Source organism: Geotrypetes seraphini, chromosome 1, assembly GCF_902459505.1.
Source record: "Geotrypetes seraphini chromosome 1, aGeoSer1.1, whole genome shotgun sequence".
Taxonomy (NCBI): Eukaryota; Metazoa; Chordata; class Amphibia; order Gymnophiona; family Dermophiidae; genus Geotrypetes; species Geotrypetes seraphini.
The window spans coordinates 334769291-334789057 of record NC_047084.1 but is presented as its reverse complement, the minus strand read 5'-3'; the positions used below and the strand labels follow the sequence as shown (position 1 = coordinate 334789057).

General features: G+C 39.2%; 1 protein-coding gene across 3 annotated transcripts in view; it reads left to right on the top strand.

The window, feature by feature from the left end:
• Nucleotides 1–19767, top strand: part of CCSER1 (coiled-coil serine rich protein 1) — a 969508-nt gene that overhangs the window by 39426 nt on the left and 910315 nt on the right. The window lies entirely within an intron of this gene.

Here is a 19767-nt window from a genome sequence, read left to right as displayed (position 1 = left end):
ATGCAATAAAATTTTCACAGAAAGAAAAAAAAAAAGTTTTACTATGCAACTCGGTTTTGCTTTGCATGTGAAACTGGGAAAGTGCTATGCAAAGAATGTTACCAATGGCCTAGCAAAACTTGTCCTTTATAATGTGGTTATGATACTAATGTAGATATCAGTTAAGTAAGTGATTTATTCTTGTGTTTATTAACTACCAATGTCAACAGTGTAAAGTAAGTATATAACATTCAACAAATCCTAGTGTTAAAAATAAGCTACAATAAACTGACTTAAAGAAGCATACAATCAAAATTGTCCATCGTGACAGGGAAAAGCCTGAACCAAACCCAGCACTGCCTAAAATTGCCTCTATTTTTAGGGAAAGGAATAAATCCTTAAAACCAGCTGTTAAGCCTCACAACAGACAAGAAGGGCAGCTGAAAGCACAGAGAGGTCTAAGATTTCTGACCTTTTATAAGAAAACTGAAAGAAGCCCTCAGGCAGAAATACTTGACAGGGAAAGGGTTAAAGAGAGAGTTATCTTAAAGCCCTAATATGAAAATATGAAGTGATTTCTTTCCCTTTGTTCAGCTAATTTAGCCTAAGTTCTAGTTAAGTTTTCTTTGTAACCGTTAACTATATATCTTGGATCTAACCAAATGTGGACTTGAGCTAAATAACTTTAGTTTCTTAAATGTATTGTATAGATTGTTCTTTCTATGTTTTAGTTCCTGCTTTCTGTACAAGTTAATACTTGATAAGTTTAATCTAAAACTGATAAATAAATAATAAAAAAGAGAGAGGTATGACAGGGAGAGCTGGCTGCTCAGTGCACAGCCCTATGTTGCTAGAGAAGACAGAATAGAACAGCAACCCTACAGGAATAAATTACCGTATTTTTTTTTTGCTCCATTAGATGCACCTGACCATTAGATACACCCTAAATTTAGAGAAGGAAAACAAGAAAAAAACCATTCTGAACCAAGTTCTCCCTGCCAGGTTTCCCTGAGTTCTCACGGGAAACGGCGCAGGACCAGGCAGTCATCCTGGGGTGCCACTATGCCGCGAGAGAGCAGAAGAGGCAGCCAGCAGGGACCAGGCAGCCAGCAACCCTTGTGCGCCACTCCCAGCGAGTGAGGCGCCAGAAGTTTAAAAAAAAAAAAAGGTACCGGGGGGAGGAGGAAGAGGGTCAGCAAGAAAGGGAGGGTGTCAGCATTAAAATAAGTTAACTGGGGGGGGGGGATGCTTTTGGTATTTGCTCCATTAAACACACCGTTATTTCCACCCACTTTTTTTGGGGGAAAAAAGTTTGTCTAGTGGAGCAAAAAATACAGTAGACACAGCTGTAGGCATTAGGAGGCAGCCCAGAACTACAAAGGAGGAAAGCTTCAGAGGCAAGCTAGAACACTGTGAAGAAGTCTTAGTTCCTTCTGTGCCTCCTAAAGGTTCTGTGTCAGGAGAGAACAGAACCTGTAGAAATAAAACTCCAAGACCAAATCTTACTTGGAGGGAGAGAGCATTAGAGGAGGCTTACCCGGAAGCTGCCCCAAGAAAACATTTGTCCTCAAGTCAGATGGCGGTCTCTTAGAATAGTGCATAATGATTGCTGTACAGTCCCTTTAGAAGTAAAAATAAATAAATATTTAAATATGTAAGTAAAAGTACGGTGAAAAATATATTAAAAAATCTACTTAAGTAAAAAGTATTGCCTAATGTTCTTGTAACATTATTTTTTAAGTAGCAGCTACCACAACTACAGCAACTATGTTTTTTTATTCCCAAAACTTTATCACTCTGCAGTTCAGACCACTCTACATTTAATAAAACTAAGGGTTCCTTTTGGAAAGACATGGTAGCAATTTCTAGCGCGGCAAGTGCGACAAAGCCCATAGGAACCGAATGAGCTTTGCCGCATTTGCCATGTAGGGATTACTTCCGCTGCTTTGTAAAAGGAACCCTAAATTTTTGAATATAACTTTCACTTATAGGTATTTATCCGTCACCCCTCTCCCACCTTTCCTCCAAAATATATGTTTTGAAATCTTTAAATCTGTTCCCATATGCCTTATGACATGGACCACAAAAACAAGGTCAAACAATGCCATGTCAAACAAACCGGAACATGAACCAAGTGGGGAATGGGACTGTACATGTCAGCCTTGGAAACAATAAGCTTTATTGATTATAGACACAGATATAAACTAAATACATATAAAAATACTTGAACTCAACGTCCTTTACTTGTATGACCCGACACGGTCTGTGTTTCGACCTCCAATGGGGTGAAGGAGTCAATCCAGTTGGTGCCGCTGTGGCACTTAAAAGAAAGGCTCCAAATCGGTGGTAACTCACACAAGCACTAGTGTGAGGCTGAGGAAAGCAAACGACTGAAAAACAAATCACTGCATCGCTGCATAAGCTGCGAGACTGTGTGGGTGCAAATCGCAAAAAGCTTATGCATCGATTTGTTTTTCAGAGTTGTTTACTTTCCTCAGTGCCGCACTAGTGTTTGTATATGTTACCACGGATTTGGAGCCTTTCTTTTAAGTGCCACAGTGCCATGTACTGGATTGACTCCTTCACCCCTGAGGCAGGTTCCCGTTGGAAGTCGAAACATTGACTGTGTCAGGTCATACAAGTAAAGGACGTTGAGTTCATGTTTTTATATGCACAGAGCCGTGCAAAAGTTTTGCATCACCTCTGAGTAATAAATTGTTCCGTCTTTCTTGCTGGATCACAGCAATATTTGTGATGCCTGCTCTATCACCCTGCAAATTTTAAATTGATTTAGGACTTCGGATTTAAGACTTATAACGTATAAACTGCAGAATGTCAAAAAATGTTGATATTTCGTAAATGGGTTACATTAGCTATTTCAATATGTACTAAGTTTATTTGTATTTTAACTGCTACCCCCTTCAAGAGAAGGTAGCCCTGAAAAGGGCTGGTTGTTTTCTGCTATTCTAATAATGTATGGGCCAGCCTTTGTTCTTGATAACAAGCTTGCAGCGTTGAGGCATGGTATGAACCAATTTTCGAAGTTCATCTGCTGTACAACATGGTGCCAAGCATTAATCAGTGCTTCAATCAACTCGACCTTTGTTTTTGGGTGTTTTCTGAACACCTCGACAGCAAGATTATTCCATAAATTCTCAATTGGATTGAGATCTGGTGACTGCCCTGGCCATTCCAGTCACTGAATATGGCTCGATGTCATCCACTTTGTCACCATCTTTGCCCGATGACAGGGTGAATTGTCATCCTGGAAGTGGAAGAGACTCCTTGCAGACAGAATCATTACGTTATGCGAAGTGGAGAGATACTTGGCACCGTTCATCATGACATCAATCACCTGAAAGCATCCAATGCCATTGGCTGACATACAGCCCCAGACCATGATTTTTGTTGTATGCTGTACAGTCAAGTTCAGGCACTGTGGTTTGAAAGCCACATTCTTAAATCATCTTACAACCATGTTGCACTGGCCTTCTAACACACAGAAAGTACTCTCATTGCTGAAGAAAACGTTTTCCCACACCTCTGGAGTCCACATGCTGTACTTTCTGGCCCACGTTGCTTTCTTTGCATCGCCGTTACCGACGGCTTCTTTCTTGTTCTACAGCCACGAAGGCCAAAATCTAGGCACCGCCGACATACTGTTGAGGCATATATGTTCACTGAATACATATCCTGCCACTTGGCTGACAATTCTAGTGATGTGAGTTTGCGATCTGCCACTGAGATCTGGCAAACAACCCTGTCCTCTTGCACAATGGATTTGCGTGGTCTTCCACTTCGAGTCCGGTCAGTCACATTTCCTCTCTTTTTTCTTACTGAGCAAGCATATGACTGTACTTTTCTGGCTTGAATAGCCTTCTTCATTAAGTACAACCACCGTCACACGTTCTTCTTTTGAAAGATTTCTAACTTTTCCCATGTTGTGATTATGCTGTCACTGGAGTAGCAGACAGTTATGAAAACTGATTTTCCTGCTTCGCCTTATATGCATGTGAATGCTGCGCTGTGATTGGTTCCTCAAAACAAACACCATTGGTTGAAAACGGAGTGATCTGATTGGTTTTGACACAAAATATCTACATTTTCAACATTCTGCAGTTTATGCATTCCAAGTCTTAAATCTGAAGTCCTAAATCAATTTAAAATGTGCAGGGTGATAGAGTATAAAATTTGGACACGTCAGTATATAATATGCAGCAGTAGGCATAAAAAATATTGCTGTGATCCAGCAAGAAAGACGGAACAACGTATTACTTGGAGGAGATGCAAAACTTTTGCATGGCTCTGTATTTAGTTTATATCTGTGTCTATAATCAATAAAGATTATTGTTTCCAAGGCTGACATGTACAGTCCCATTCCCCACTTGGTTCTTATGACATAGATCACCATCCATTTGAGTTGCCTTCCTCTGGACCAACTCCAGACTATTTATATCTTTTTGAAGGTGCGGTTTCCAGAATTGTACACAATATTCTAAATGAGGTCTCACCAGAGTCTTATACAGTACAGGGGCATCAATACCTCCTTTTTCCTACTGGCCATTCTTCTCCCTGTGCACCCAAGTATCCTTCTAGCTCTCACCATCACCTTTTCAGTTGTTTGGCCACCTTAAGATCATCACATACTATCCATACCCAAGTCCCACTCTTCTTTCGTTCATAAAAGTTCTTCATCCCCTAAACTGTACCATTCACTCAGGTTTTTGCAGCCCAAATGCATGATCTTGCATTTCTTAGCATTAAATATTAGCTGCCAAATTTCAGACCATTCTTCAAGCTTAGCTAGATCCTTCCTCATGTTATCCACACCATCAGGAGTGTCTACTCTATTGCAGATTTTAGTATCATCTGCAAAGAGGTAAATCTTACCAGTCAGCCCTTCTGCAGTATCGCTTACAAAAATGTTAAAAAGAACAGGTTCAAGAACCAAACCTTGAGGCACTCCACTGGTAACATCCCTTTCCTCAGAGCGATCTCCATTGATCACTACCCTTTGTCGCCTTCCACTCAACTAGTTCCTGACCCTGTCCATCACTTTGGAGCCCATTCTGAGGGTACCCTCCAGAGGGTATCACCTCTTAAATAAGCTTTCTTTTTTGAAGTAAGCTGTGAAAACCGAAAGGCTGTTGTGTTATAGCTATTCTGTATGCAGTTTTACTCTTTCGTTTATAATTTTTCAGTTTGTATTTTGTATTTCATATCTTTTCATTAGATTTTACTCTTTATTTTCCTAGGGCTGCATTTGGATTAATATGTGTAATTATGGTTAATTGTGCGGTTAAAGGTATGTTATTTATTTATTTTTCCCCACTGCAGCTTCTTGTGACTATGGGCAATGGAGGGTTAAGTGACTTGCCCAGAGTAAGAACAAATAACAGGCTGTTAATTATGCAATTAATTGTGATTAAAATTTTAATTGAAATGCAGCCCTATACTTAAATAATAAATATGACAAATATAAATCAAAACAAAATATACACCGTCTTTTACAAAGCCTTGCAAGTGGCTGCCACTTGGCAATGGCTCCAAAGTCCATTAATTCCCAGTGGGCTTTGGTGCGATTACCGCGGGCTGCTGCAGTAATCGGCTTTGTAAAAGAGTGTCAAAACACTTATTATTAAACTGATGGTTTGCTTTGCTCAGTTCAACTTCCACTTATACTAGTTGCAATTTATGGTAGACTCTCTCTTGAAAGTCATGTTTAATAAAAAAACAATTTTAATAATCATTTTTAAAAGATTGTAACTGTCCTTTCTGCTATCTATCTTTGGGGGCGCACAATGTTTTATCAGGTTTGTATAATTTCATCCTTAAAATGGTTTATGGTTTATTTGGTTATATCCCCCCTTTAACAAGGTGGGTTACAATACCACATTCACTTCTTTTTTTTTAATCTTTATTTAGTTTTCAAAGCCAACAAAAAGTGCAATACAATATACATACAAATAATAATAATCAAATAAGCACTTATAATCAATCAATAACTGTAGGAATTTCACACAGGAAACACACACACGCAGTCTTAGAGTCGGGAAGGAGGCGCTCCAAATGGATGGTCTCTCCCCCTTTTTATTGAGAATCATAGCTCCATTAATTTCTTAGTTAATGCTCTACAAGGCTATAATTTCATAATGCATTTACAGTGAGAATTAGACCAAGGCAATTCATTGGTTACATATTTCATGTGCTTCTCAAAGCTACTATCTCACGTGACATATGAATACATAATAACAGTTACAATGAAGTGATTCCCAATGTGTACATTTCTGATATGTCTCAAATCTTACTATAGCATGTGACAGTCCAAAGGTTATAATGCATACTCCTTAAGCTCTCTTGATTAGCCTTAAGTCAGGGCCTGCTCAAGCAAAGTCTGATTGTTGCCCATATAAGGGATGCTTAAATAAGATAAGAGATAAGATAAGGGTAAACCTGTGTCAGGTTAATATGTGGCAAGAGTCTTGTGACAAAAGGTAGGGGGGAATGCCTCAGCATTCTGTCTCAAGGTGCAAACCTTTGTCCTTGCTTTTACAAGAGGGAAAGAGAAAGAATTCTTACTTCTACACAGGGCCTAGATCCGCACACAGGGCCTAGATCTGTACACAGGGCCTAGATCAGTGTGCCGACCTGGCCTGGTTCAGAACTGCCTGTGTGCTGACCTTGCCTGTGTTCTGATGCCCTGGATCAGAACTTATCAGACCTCCATCCCTACAAGTATCAATGCAAAAATAAAACTCCCTTTCCTATCCAACATTTTCCATCAGGGAATAATACCAAACAAAAGATATACCCTCCCCCCCCCCCCCCCGGATGTGTGGGTGCTAAAACAACGGAAAATAAAGCTAAAGGATAACTATAATGAATCCACAAAAGATGTCAATGGACTCCAAACTAATTTGAATATCTTAGAATGCCCTAGCATGTCTGCATTCATTTTCTCATACTTATAACTTAAGCATAATTCGCCCACCAAAAAGTAAAACTAAGGCGATCCCAATTTTCCCAATTGTGAGTAACCATTTACATGGCTATCCTTATCATAATAAGGAAAATCCAACATTTATACCTATCCAATGAGGGTTTAAGATGCAATATCATCCCACATATGACAACCTCATACGTCAATGGAATCGATGACTCTAGTATGGTATTAATCTGTCCCCATATTGACTTCCAAAAGTTTATCAGCTGCTATAATGCCTTTGCTTTCTGTGGGGCCCTTACCGCAAGTCTTTGCTGAACATCAAGGCCACTGATATTTTTCTAAAATAAAAAGCAGGTCAAGCCTTTCCTTGGCTCTTTTTTTTGTATATTCTATCTTTCTGGTTCACACACATTAATAATATTCAGTTAAAAACAAATGTGTATGGACAGATGTGAATAAACCTTTGTGAACTAATTATCCTGTAGATATCCATTTTTTGATACTGTGTTCATCACAGAATGGATTAGTTAGTTATTGCTTTTGTATCTCTGCCAGTCTATACCGTATATAACCTTATGGGTTAGTAATTCAATAGCAATCTCCTTTGGAAGAGTTCCCATGATTCCTCTTTCCTTCCAGGATCACTTCAACCGTTCATCGGGAAAATGCTTGAGTACCTGAATAAATTCTGAGCTTCCCTGGGAGAATGGTATAGAAAATTGAATGAATAAATAAATAAATTGTACTGTGGCTGGAAATAGGCCAATTTTCCTATTTTTTTAATTAATGGAGACAGTTTTTCATCCAAAAGCAGTCTAGCTGGGGGTAAATATGTGGTTAATACTACTACTATTGTTTATTATTTCTATAGTGTTGCCAGATGCACGCAGCGCTGTATATTAAACATGCAAGAGACAGTCCCTGCTCAAATGAGCTTACAATCTAAGTTATGACAGACACACTGGACAAAAATGGTGAATCAATATATGCTGCTTATATATGGAAATACAAAAGGATGACGAGGTGGAGAGAGTAGAGAACTACAGAGGGAATGACAAATATGGTGGTTTACAAGTTGGTTGGGTTAGGACTTAAAACAGCTTCAAAAAACTGGGTTGTTAGCCTGGATTTGAATACTGCCAGAAGCGGAGCCTGACGTATTGAGTTAAGCAGGTTGTTCCAGGCATGACAGAAGGGACGGAGTCGGGAGTTGGCAGTAGAGAAGGGTACAGACAAGAGAGTCTTGCCTGATGAGCAGAGTTCCCGGGGCAGAGTATAGGGAGAGAGGAGAGATACTGAGGAGCTGCAGAGTGGTTGCCTAGCTAAATACCTTTTGAAAAGTGTCATCTTAATTTGTATGACTGGGCAGGCTACTCTAATCTAAAGCACTCTGTTCTTGGAAAGTTGCCCTTATTAAAAATCCTTAGATAAAACTGAAGTAAACAGACAGTTTTATCATGTACAATGAATCAGGGGAATTAAGAGAATGCCAACCTCTTTAGTTCATGTCTGTAACCGGATTATGCCCATTGTGTGTTGGCAGGACCGGGAGTTCTATTGCATAATTACAGTTTTCATAATGTCAAGGGCTAGTGACATCTCACTTAATACCCTACAAACCTGTTTTTCTCCTTTCTAATTCCATCCTGCTCACCTTGTTAATTGCAGGGCCAGAAAACCTGGCTTTAGATCAGCAACATGACTTTTTAAATGTGTCTCAATTAAAAAGAATCTCTGAAAAAAGAAACAAACAACCTCTTGTGTATATACGTATTAAACAAAATCTTATGCTTGAACTCTTTCACTTATTATACTTCTTTCTGGAAGCTCAGTTTGTACCATAATCCAGTGGTTCCCAAACCATGGGATATGATCTCAAATGAACTCGCAGAATCCTCTTTTCGGGTTGTGCCCACAACTGCAGTAGTGTCATCAGTCTATATTGTACGTTGGCTTGGGGCAGAGACATGGGAAGAAAGGCAGGGTTGGGGGTCATGTGATTTTTGGAGCTGCTATAATAGGATCATTCCCAGGAAAAGTTTGAGAAGCCCTGAAGTAATCACTTGAGGTTTGATTGGAGATGTTTCTTTTTGCTTGGTAGTTTTCTTCTGCTGTTTTGGACCGGAGCTGTCTATTTTCTAACAACCATCCCCTCTCCCAGAACATGTTCAGTCCAATCATTGCAGAGATAATTCTTAGCTTGGAGCAGTGCATCTGGGCTAATTCTAGACATGCACTCATGGGCCTTAAAGCCAGCCAATAAGTCAAGGTTTCCCAAATTGTGAGTCACAACCCCAAATGGGATCATAAAACCCACATTTAGGGTTGCATCCTGGACAGGCTGTCCAATACAGATGTCACCTCTGAGGGATGCATGCTTTCTGTGGCTGCTGTAATGGGGTTGGGCCACAGAAACTTTGATAAGTGCTGCCTTACATTTTACTGTTGCATGATGGACTTTGATTCTCTATACCCGAAACGTGGCTAAATTAGGCATTTGGGGTAGGGTTACCAGATGTCCGGAAAACACAGACATGTCCTCTTTGTAGAGAACTGTCCAGGTGCCAGGAGGAATTTACAAAACCTGGCAGTTTGTCCAGGTTTTGGAAGGCCCTGAGCTCAGGGCTGTGTCTGGAGAGCCTCTGTGCATGCAAAGATGTCAATGTGATGACTTGGCTCTTTTCAAAAATCTAACACTTCCCGCTGTTTGGTTCCCTGTCCTTCTTTATCTTCCTAGCTCCTTTCCTATAATCCTTCATTGTAGCTCCTTTTCAACCTAACCCTGTAAACCGTGCCGAGCTCTACGCTTGTGGAGATGGCGCGGTATACAAACCTAAGGTTTAGTTTAGTTTAGTTTAGTGTGTGATGTCATCGCGTCAACATCCACATATGCACGAAGGTCCTCCAGAAGCAGCCTCAAGCTCAGGGAAGGAGACACAAGGTTCATGTGAGGGGTAAGGCTGGGGTAGAGCAAGGTGGGGCTAGGTGTCCTCTTTTTTTTTTAAGAGGAAATCTGGTAACCCTAATTTGGGGGCTGATATTCAGCACTATTTAGCTGGCCGGGAATGGCTCCCTGCTGGCTAAATAGCACAGAGCTAGTTCTCTGCTGATATTCAGCAGGAGATAGCTTGCTATTTCCTGATGAATACCCCATTCAGTGGATTGATCAGTCACCACCAATATTCAGCGGCTGGCTGGCTAAGTTCAACAGCCACATAGACCTGCTTAAAAAGCAGGTCTATCTTTGGCTGCTAGGACTTGGCCAATCAGCCAATGAATATTGGCTTAGCTGGCTATGTCTTGGTTGACTAAATGTAAACCAGAGTTTCAGTGCTAGTTGCCGGATATGGCACCAACATTGAATTTCCGGTTTTACAGCAAACTGCAGGAGACAGCTGGCTATCTCCCGCAGTCTGAATATCAGGCAGTTGATGTTTATAAAAATATTTTTAACCATCTTTGAAGATGGTTTCTTTGTCTCTTCAACCCCTGATGTTGTGTCCACATTCATAGAATGTCTCTGCGGGATCTCTCTATCCCCGTCCTGTCTCTGCGAGCTCTGTCCCTGCCCCATTCCTGTAAGCAATGTCCTCATCTGCGCAAGCCTCAAACACTTTAAAATCATAAGTGTTAGAGGCTTGTGCAGTTGAGGCAGAACTTGTAGGGAATGCGAAAGGGACAGAACTCGTGGGGAAGGGATGGGAATATTGAGAATCTCTGGGGTCGTTCTCTAATTCTCAGCTTTGACCTGAAGTTAACTGACCTGATCTTAACTGAAAATTGAATCTAAGTCACTCTGCACTGATAATAAGCCACTAGGTCAATTGTACTGGAGATGCTTTAACATGCACAAAGCATGGAAATCAAAATTCTTTTTTAAGTTCATGAAATATTTATTGGTATTTAAAAAAACGAGATCAAAATTCTTATTTTTCTATTGGAATTGTGAATTTATTTTCTCTGCAAATGTCTTTGAAGTTTCAAGCATCAAATAACATATTCCTTTTTTGCCTTTTGATGCATTCCATTGTACTTTAAACTTGAGTTTGTTGTGGCCTAATGGTTAGAGCTACAGCCTCAACACCCTGAGGTTGTGGTTCCAACTCTGCACTGCTCCTTTTGACCCTGGGCAAGTCACTCAGTCCTCCATTGACCCAGGTATGTTAGATAGATTGTGAGCCCACCGGAACAGATAGGGAAAATGCTTGAGCATCCATTTGTAAACTACTTAGATAACCTTGAAAGGCGGTATATAAACACCTAATAAATTTTTTTTAAAAAAGAATACTATATTGTGGCTTTTAAGCTTGTGGATCCTTAAAGAGTGCTGGCTTTTCTCTAAGAAGACCCAGACGCACATCTTAAGGGTCTGTTCTCCCTGGAGAAGAGGAGACTTAGAGGGGACATGATAGAAACCTTCAAAATCCTAAAGGGCATAGAGAAAGTAAATAAGGACAGATTCTTCAAACTGTGGGGAGCCGCAAACACTAGGGGTCACTCGAAGAAATTGAAAGGGGACAGGTTTAGAACAAATGCTAGGAAGTTCTTTTTTACCCAGAGGGTGGTGGACACATGGAACGCACTTCCAGAGGATGTGATAGGCCAGAACTCTGTACAAGGGTTCAAGGAGGGTTTGGATAGGTTCCTGGAGGATAAGGGGATAGAGGGGTACAGATAGAACTTGAGGTAGGTTGTAGAGGTGTTCAGAAACCAATTCATAGGTCGTGGACCTGATGGGCCGCCGCGGGTGCGGACCGCTGGGCGAGATGGACCTCTGGTCTGACCCAGTGTAGGCAACTTCTTATGTTCTTATGTTCTTATGTTCTTATGTAGTGGCATTAGTACACAAAATCTACCTCTCCTAGATTTATAGGGTTCAGGGACCAGACTGACAAGGGCTCTGAAGCCATTGACCCTAGAAATCACCTTCTTACAATTCCATAAGCTAACTCCAATCTAGAGTTTTGAACAACAACAAAAAAAAAGTTTAACTGGTCAAAATCAATATAAATCGATCAAATGCAGAGTATATATAAAAATAACAAAATACAATTCACTCTGTTCTTTCTCTTCTATTCAAAGGATATAAAAGCCCTTCTCCTTGTACTGGTGTTCTTTCCTAAACTGAGGACTCCAGTGCTCTCCACCTCTCCCTTGTTAACTTTTTTCTTGACACAGGTACAGGCTGCAGATCCTTCTTGAACTCTGGGCCCTCCTGCATCCTACTCTGGTCATATATCTTGCAGTTTCTGGATACTGGACTTAGATGTGGCTACAGGCATTCTTTTCTGTTGAGCCCTGGCTCTCATTGTCTCGGCTCTGCAGGAGATCTTCTGAATCTTCCTCTTCACTTTTAGAATTAGTAGAAATGGAAACCTGTTACTCCTCCTCTTGCCCCTAATTCCCTTTATATTGCTGGTATTTACTAATAAAAAAATGTCAATTAAATATATAAAGGCAAATGTACATTGTAGTGGCCTAAGTAACCCTTGTTGCTACACCTGTTTTTGCACAAGGCCACAATTTGGTCCCCAGCTAGTTTGGATCCATCCCCAACCCATCCCTAATCGAATCTTTATCATCCCCATCCCAGGTATAAATGGCTCTTTTGTCACTAATAATGCAGATTCCCATTTTCTATGGTCATCATCCCTATGCAATGGCTTAGCCAGTGAAAGAAAAGAAACTGCCTTGGATTTGGTATTTATATCACTCAGTTTTCCCTCCACTATGAGGTCCCCTCCCACGATTACCTCTCTGGTCAGAAGTGACCGTCCAATTCTGGAAAGTACTGGATGGCAAAAAAAGGCCATAATACAATAATTTTGTAGGACTGTTAGAAGTCTGTGCTATAAAACACATGGAGCCTTTGGATCTCCAACATCATGCCACAGAAAGTGTGGGGGTATCAAAGATCAGTGCATGCATTCTATCAAAAATTAGCTGATCATCGTAGTATAGGTATTTCAATGTTATGAAGAGGATTATATTTTTTTTGGCTGTGTTGCTAGTGAAGATGATTCTGCAGTTGAGAGAGGCTGCCATCATTAGGCCACATTATAATGTAAATGTATAATGGATATGACAATTATGATATGATCCAAATCATTTTGTTCTCTAAAATTTGAACCGGTATTTACGAGGTCTGTTCAAAAAGTTCCAAGACTGATTTTTATAAAAATTTATTAAACAATCTTACAACTTATTCCATTGGGTTCCCTTCAAAGTACTCCCCTTCCCTACATATACACTTTTCCCAGCGTCGTTTCCACTTCTGGAAACAATCCTTAAATGCATCTTCAGGAATTGCCAAAAGTTGCTGCGTCAAATTTTGCTTTATGTCTTCAATGGTGTGAAATCACTTTCCTTTCAGCGTGGATTTAAGTTTAGGAAACAAGAAGAAGTCAGCAGGGGCCAAGTCAGGAGAGTAAGGTGGCTGGGGAAGAATTGTCATTGCATTTTTAACGCAAAATTTGTAAATTTTGACACATTCAAAACACCTTCCACGACTCATGACATGTTCCCCATAAGCCACTTTCAACATTTCATAAGTTTCTGTAGCAGTCTTACCCAATTTAAAACAGAACGTCACGCTGTAGCACTGCTCATTGAGGTTGCACATGATGAAAAATAGCTGATCACGAAAATAAACTTTCACAAAAACTGCTGTAGTTGGAGACAAAAACCGATATCAACAAACAGAAAAAAAGGAGGTTACTTGTGAGGTTTCAAGCTACTCAACGCCGCCTAGCATGTCTCAAAAGAACACCAGTTGGCATGCAATTCAAACTGTCCTAGAACTTTTTGAACAGATCTCGTATATCTGACCAGCATGTCATTTCTAGTGTTATTCCAAGCTCTCTTGTAGCAGGGGATATGCAGGAGGGCAGTAAGTGAGAAATGGTTCTATTATCTCCATGATGCATGGCTTCAGAATTACCTTTTGACATGAAGATGAATATGGCTATAACCTTAAATAACTTCAAGGCAAAACTGGAGTTCAAGGATAAAATGTGAAATGGTGTAGTTGCCATGTTAGTTTACTGTTCAAGGTAATACAGTATATAGAAATAAAACAAGAACATAAAGGAAATAAAGTAATACCTTTTATATTGGACTTACTTAATTCATTATGGGGTCCTTTTACTAAGACGCGCCAGCTGTTTTAGCGTGCGCTAAAACAGCTAGTGCGTCTTAGTAAAAGGACCCCTATAGGATTAGTTTTTGATCAGAAATAAGCAAATGTTGACAAATATCAGTATATATAAGGGAATCATGAAAGCATTCCAATAATCGTTTCAAAGAAAAAAGAATAGGTGGGTGGGTAAATAGGATGAAAAGGAAATATGTGTAGAAAGCTGTAAGTCAAAGAACGGTATTGGCTGGATTTGCACAGATTGTGATGCTAGGGCTCGTGAAGAACATTGTGCTACTAAGTTGGCTAAGGCAGGGCTACCAACCGTAGCCCCTACCATGGAAACCATCACACCCATGGCGACCAGGGAATTGGATAGAGGGAATGTGCTAGATGTAGTATATTTAGATTTTAGCAAAGCCTTTGACAGTGTTCCACACAGGCATCTAGTAAATAAACTGAGGATCCTCAGTATGGGTCCCAAAGTGACAGACTGAGTCAGGAACTGGTTGAGTGGAAGGCAGCAGAGGGTAGTAGTCAATTAAGATCACTCTGAGGAAAGGGATGAGGAAGATTTGGTTTTGGGGCCTGTTCTTTTTAACATTTTGTAAGTGATATTGCTGAAGGGCTCTCTGGTAAGATTTGCCTTTTTGCGGATGATACCAAAATCTGCAATAGAGTAGACACCCCTGATGGTATGGATAATATAATAATAATAATAATAATTTTATTCTTATAAACCGCCATACCGATAAAGTTCTAGGCGGTTCATAACAAGGTGAGCTAATACATGGGATACAGATAAAATACAAATTAGAATAATAGACTTAAAAACAGATAAAGACAGAAAGCATTTACAATATAATGCAGAAAATGCCAGCATGGCAGGGAAAAAAGTAATACATAGAACAGATAAAATACATCAAGTTGAATATAAGGAACTTGATTGGAAAAATGAAGCCGATTGCATTAAGATACCAGCCTATCAAAGAGTTGAGTCTTTAACAATTTTTGAAAATCAAGATAGGAAGAGACCTCTAACATAATTTTTCCAAGCCATACATTCAGTTTAGCGGCTTGAACTTCTTATAATGACAGGATTTTAATGAGGGATATGAAAACAAGTGCACTCTACGTGTGGTCTTTTTGGTGTGACTCAAAGAAAAATGAGACACAAGATAACCTGGTAACAAATCTGAAACTGATTTATAACTAATACAGGAAAATTTGAACAGAATTCTCGACTATCGGCAACCAATGGAGTTTCAAATAAAAAGGAGTGATATGCTCCCATTTTTTTAAACCAAAAATGAGGCGAACGGCAGTATTCTGAATCACTCTCAATTTTTTGAAAATTTTCTTGTAAGCACCTATATATATAATGTTACAATAATTGAGACTACTTAAGATAAAAGATTGTACCAGTAAACGAAAGGAAGTTTCGTCAAAATACTTCTTAATGGTACGAAGCTTCCAAAGCACAGAGATACATTTCTTAAACAATAAATCTGTATGTTGTTCCAATGTGAGATGTTTATCCAGAGTCACACCCAATATTTTTATGGATTGTTCTATATTATAGTCCAACCCATTCACGTGTATTGTTGTTTCTTTAATCTTATCGTTGGGAGTTGCTAAAAAAAGTAGTTTTTTCCGCATTTAATTTCAATTTATAAGCAGTCATCCAAAGTTCAATCTGACTTTAAAAAATCGCTAAAAAATTTATGAACTCTGGTGACAGACAAGTTAATGGGATGACTATAGTAATGTCATCTGCATAAATGTAGAACTTGAGCTTTAAACCTTGCAACAAATTTCCCAAGGAAGCAAGATAAATATTAAACAAAGTGGGGGACAGAGGTGAACCCTGCGGGACCCCAAAGGAATTTTCCCAACAATAAGACAAGGTATCTTCTTTAAACACTTGGTACGATCTTTTACCCAGGAAGCCATGAAACCAGTTCAAGACATTACCTGCGACTTCAAACAATCCAACAAAATAGTATGATCTACCAGATCAAAAGCGCTGCTCAGATCTAGCTGCAGAATTAACGCACTTGAACCTTGACTGAATAATGAATGCAAATAATCAAACAGAGAGGCCATGATTGTTTCGGTAATAAATCCTGACCGAAAACCAGATTGATTCTCATGCAAAATGCTAAACTTATCCTAGTATGTAACTAATTCAGCGTTTACCAAACCTTCCTGTATCTTAGTAGCCAGAGGAATACTGGCAATAGGTCTAAAATTAGATGTAATGCTGAATGATTCTTTAGTGTTTTTTAAAATTGGTGTAATCACAATTTTACCCTGTTCCTCGGGAAACTTCCTTATGGATAATAAGAAATTAATCCACATCAACAATTTGGCCTTAAAGTTGACCGGGGCAATTTTCATAACATTTGGAGGACAGCTATCAAGTCTACAGTATGAGTTAACATACTTATTCTAGAACTTACTAAAGGTTTGCCAGTCAATAGATGTAAAATTATTCCAACTTAGATCTATTCTGGGTGCATCTGCCCCTTGGAAGATGGGAAAACACCAATGATAATTAATAGGATCAACTAACGTAAGTCTCAGTTTTTGAATTTTGGTATTAAAAAAATCAGCCAAACTATCAGCAGATAAAATAGATTCTCCGACAGCAACAGTACATGCCTTTAAATCATAAAGATCATTGACTAATTTAAAAAGGCTACTATTGGATGATACATTGCCAATTTTGGGGGCGTAACATTTTTTTCGTTTCTCCTTTGTCAGTTTTTTGTAATTTTCAGTTTTTACCTCCAAGCTTCTCTATGCTCTGGCATTCCAGATTTTAACCATAGTCTTTCTAATTTCCTTAGTTCTCTTTTTAACATTAAACAATCTGAATCAAACCACCCATCTAAATTTCTAAATCTCTTTCTTCTCAGTTTAATAGGGGCCATATCATTTAAAATATAGGTATTAATATTGATCCATGAATCCATAAATTGTTCAATCTCATTATTACATTTAGAAACTATATCATAATGAGACCAAAATTCCACAGGGTTAATCAAACTTCTGCTAGCATGCAATTTTTTATTTCTTGTTTTATTATCATTGTTTTTAGATTGAGTTGTCTTTGCTTGCCAGTCAAATTCAAAATTACATAATCTATGATCAGACCATAAAGGATCAACCCAATTAGCTTGTTTCCAGTGAATTTTAGGATTTACTGGTTTTTAGAAGAAAAGGTAATAAGATCTAATTGATGACCCTTTTGGTGGGTTTTTATTGGAATGATTTGAAAAAGCCTAGTGAAGAAATAAAAGACTAGAACTCTATGATTTCAGGTTAATATATATGCTTTAGATCAGGGGTCTCAAAGTCCCTCCTTGAGAGCCGCAATCCAGTCGGGTTTTCAGGATTTCCCCCAATGAATTTGCATGAGATCTATGTGCATGCACTGCTTTCAATGCATATTCATTGGGGAAATCCTGAAAACCTGACTGGATTGTGGCCCTCAAGGAAGGATCCCTGCTCTAGATCCTTGCTCTAGATGAATATTGATGTCCCCACTCAATAGGTTATAAGCACCAGTTATTGAATTAGTTAGCAAAAATTCAAAGAAGTCCTCCTTCGCTAAACTCCATTTTTTAGGAGGAACATAACACACAGTGGTGATTAAGGCATCCGCTAAAATTTTATGTTAGTTTAAGAGACAAAATTTCTAGGTTAGAAGTAGATTTGGAATTTAAAACAGTACAAGTTAAATAGTCTCTAAAAATAATGGCCAAACCTCCACCTCTTCCCCAAGATCTCGCGAATGATAAAATTTTAAAACCAGGGGGGGGGGAGGGGGACACATTCTTGAATGATAATGTCGCTATTTGAGAGCAACCATGTTTCAGTAAGTAAAACAAAATCAGGGTTAGTATCCTTCAGCCAGTCTTTAATAAGCAAGGATTTATTTCTCATAGATCTTATATTTAAATTAAAAACATTAAGATTTTGATATCTGAGCGAATCAGTTGGGAAAATATGAGAATAAGTCAGAGTTTTTAGTATTCGTTGTTTTTTGGTATATGGCTTATTTAGTCTGCGAGAGGATGATAAAACTAGAATGGGAAATGACCCAGATTCCGTATAAGTCATATAAGGCACGATACGGAATAGCTGGTAAACTTATCTTTACAGCATGAGTTGTGGTATAGTAAACAGGAATTGGCACAGAATACGATAGAACAGCTGACCTGTTTCTAAAACTAAAAAAGAAGCAGCAATATGGTCAAGCGATTATATAACAGTGCCATGGCTCAGCGCCCCAGGAAGAAAGAAGTGAAAAAATTGACAATAATTTAAAATTGGGTACACAATACTTATCAGTCTTGTATCGCTGTTTCTCATGGGTAGCAAAACGATAGTATGTTGTGTCGATAAATGCAGGATTTAAAATGTCTCAGTGTTGAAGTGAGGCAGAAGGGGGGAGTGAGGACCTAGTGAAGGGGAGGAAGGACCTAGTGAAGCTTGAGGAATGGTCTGAAATTTGGCAGCTAATATTTAAGATTTGGGCTGCAAAAACCTGAGGGAATGGTAAGGTTTAGGGAGTGAAGAACTTTTGTGCATGAAAGTGGAGAGGGACTTGAGTTTGAAGGTATGGGATAATGTTAAGGTGGCCAAACAGGTTGAAAAGGTGATGGCAGAAACTACAGTAGAAGGATGCTTGGCTGCATAGGGAGAGGAATGGCCAGTAGGAAAAAGGAGGTGACTCTGTGTAAGAATCTGGCAAGACCCATTTAAAATATTGTGAACAAGTCTGGAGACTACACCTTGAAAAAGGTATAAACCAAATGAAATCAGTTTATATGAAGGTTACTAAAATGGTCAGTTGTCTATCTCAATATGTATACTTTAGAGCAGGGGTGCCCACACTTTTTGGGCTTGAGAGCTACTTTTAAAATGACCAAGTCAAAATGATCTACCAACAATAAAAATGCTAAACATATATATATATATAAACATATATATATATATATAAATATATATAAATATATATATATATATATATATATATATATATATATATATATATATATATATATTATATATAAATATATATATATATATACACACACCGAGTGTACTTTGTATTTATGTTCAAATATTTTTTTTATTATACAGCCCCCCTCCCCTGAAGGCCTGACCCCCCCCTGAAGGTCTGCACATTCCCCCTCAAAGGTTGACTCCCCCCCTGAAGGCCTGCACTACCCCTTGAAGGACTGCACCCCCCCCCCCCGGAAGGCCTACCCTCCCCACATCCATTTACCTAATTCCAGCAGAGAGCAGTCTGCAGAGAGGATCGCTGGTACTTTAGCGATCCTTGCAGGTTGCCATAGGCCTCAGGAGCTGTCTTCCCTCTGCTCCAAGCCTGTCTCTGACTTAGAGGAGGGGCAAGACCACGGCAGAGGGAAGACAGCTCCTGAGGCCTATGGCAACCTGTAAGAATTGCTAAAGTACCACCTGCCACCGGCCGTCTCCCATTCGTCCCCTTTGGAGATCCCCACAGGAATAAGGAAATTAAATTAATAGAATACTTAGGCACAGAAAAACAAAGAAATACCTCCAACAACTGCCCCATAAGAACTGCCTGTCACAATGCTCATTAGTTGAACTGAATAAAAGACAAGTGGATTTAGAAGGGGGACGATCCGCCCGGGTGCACAGCCGGCCAGAT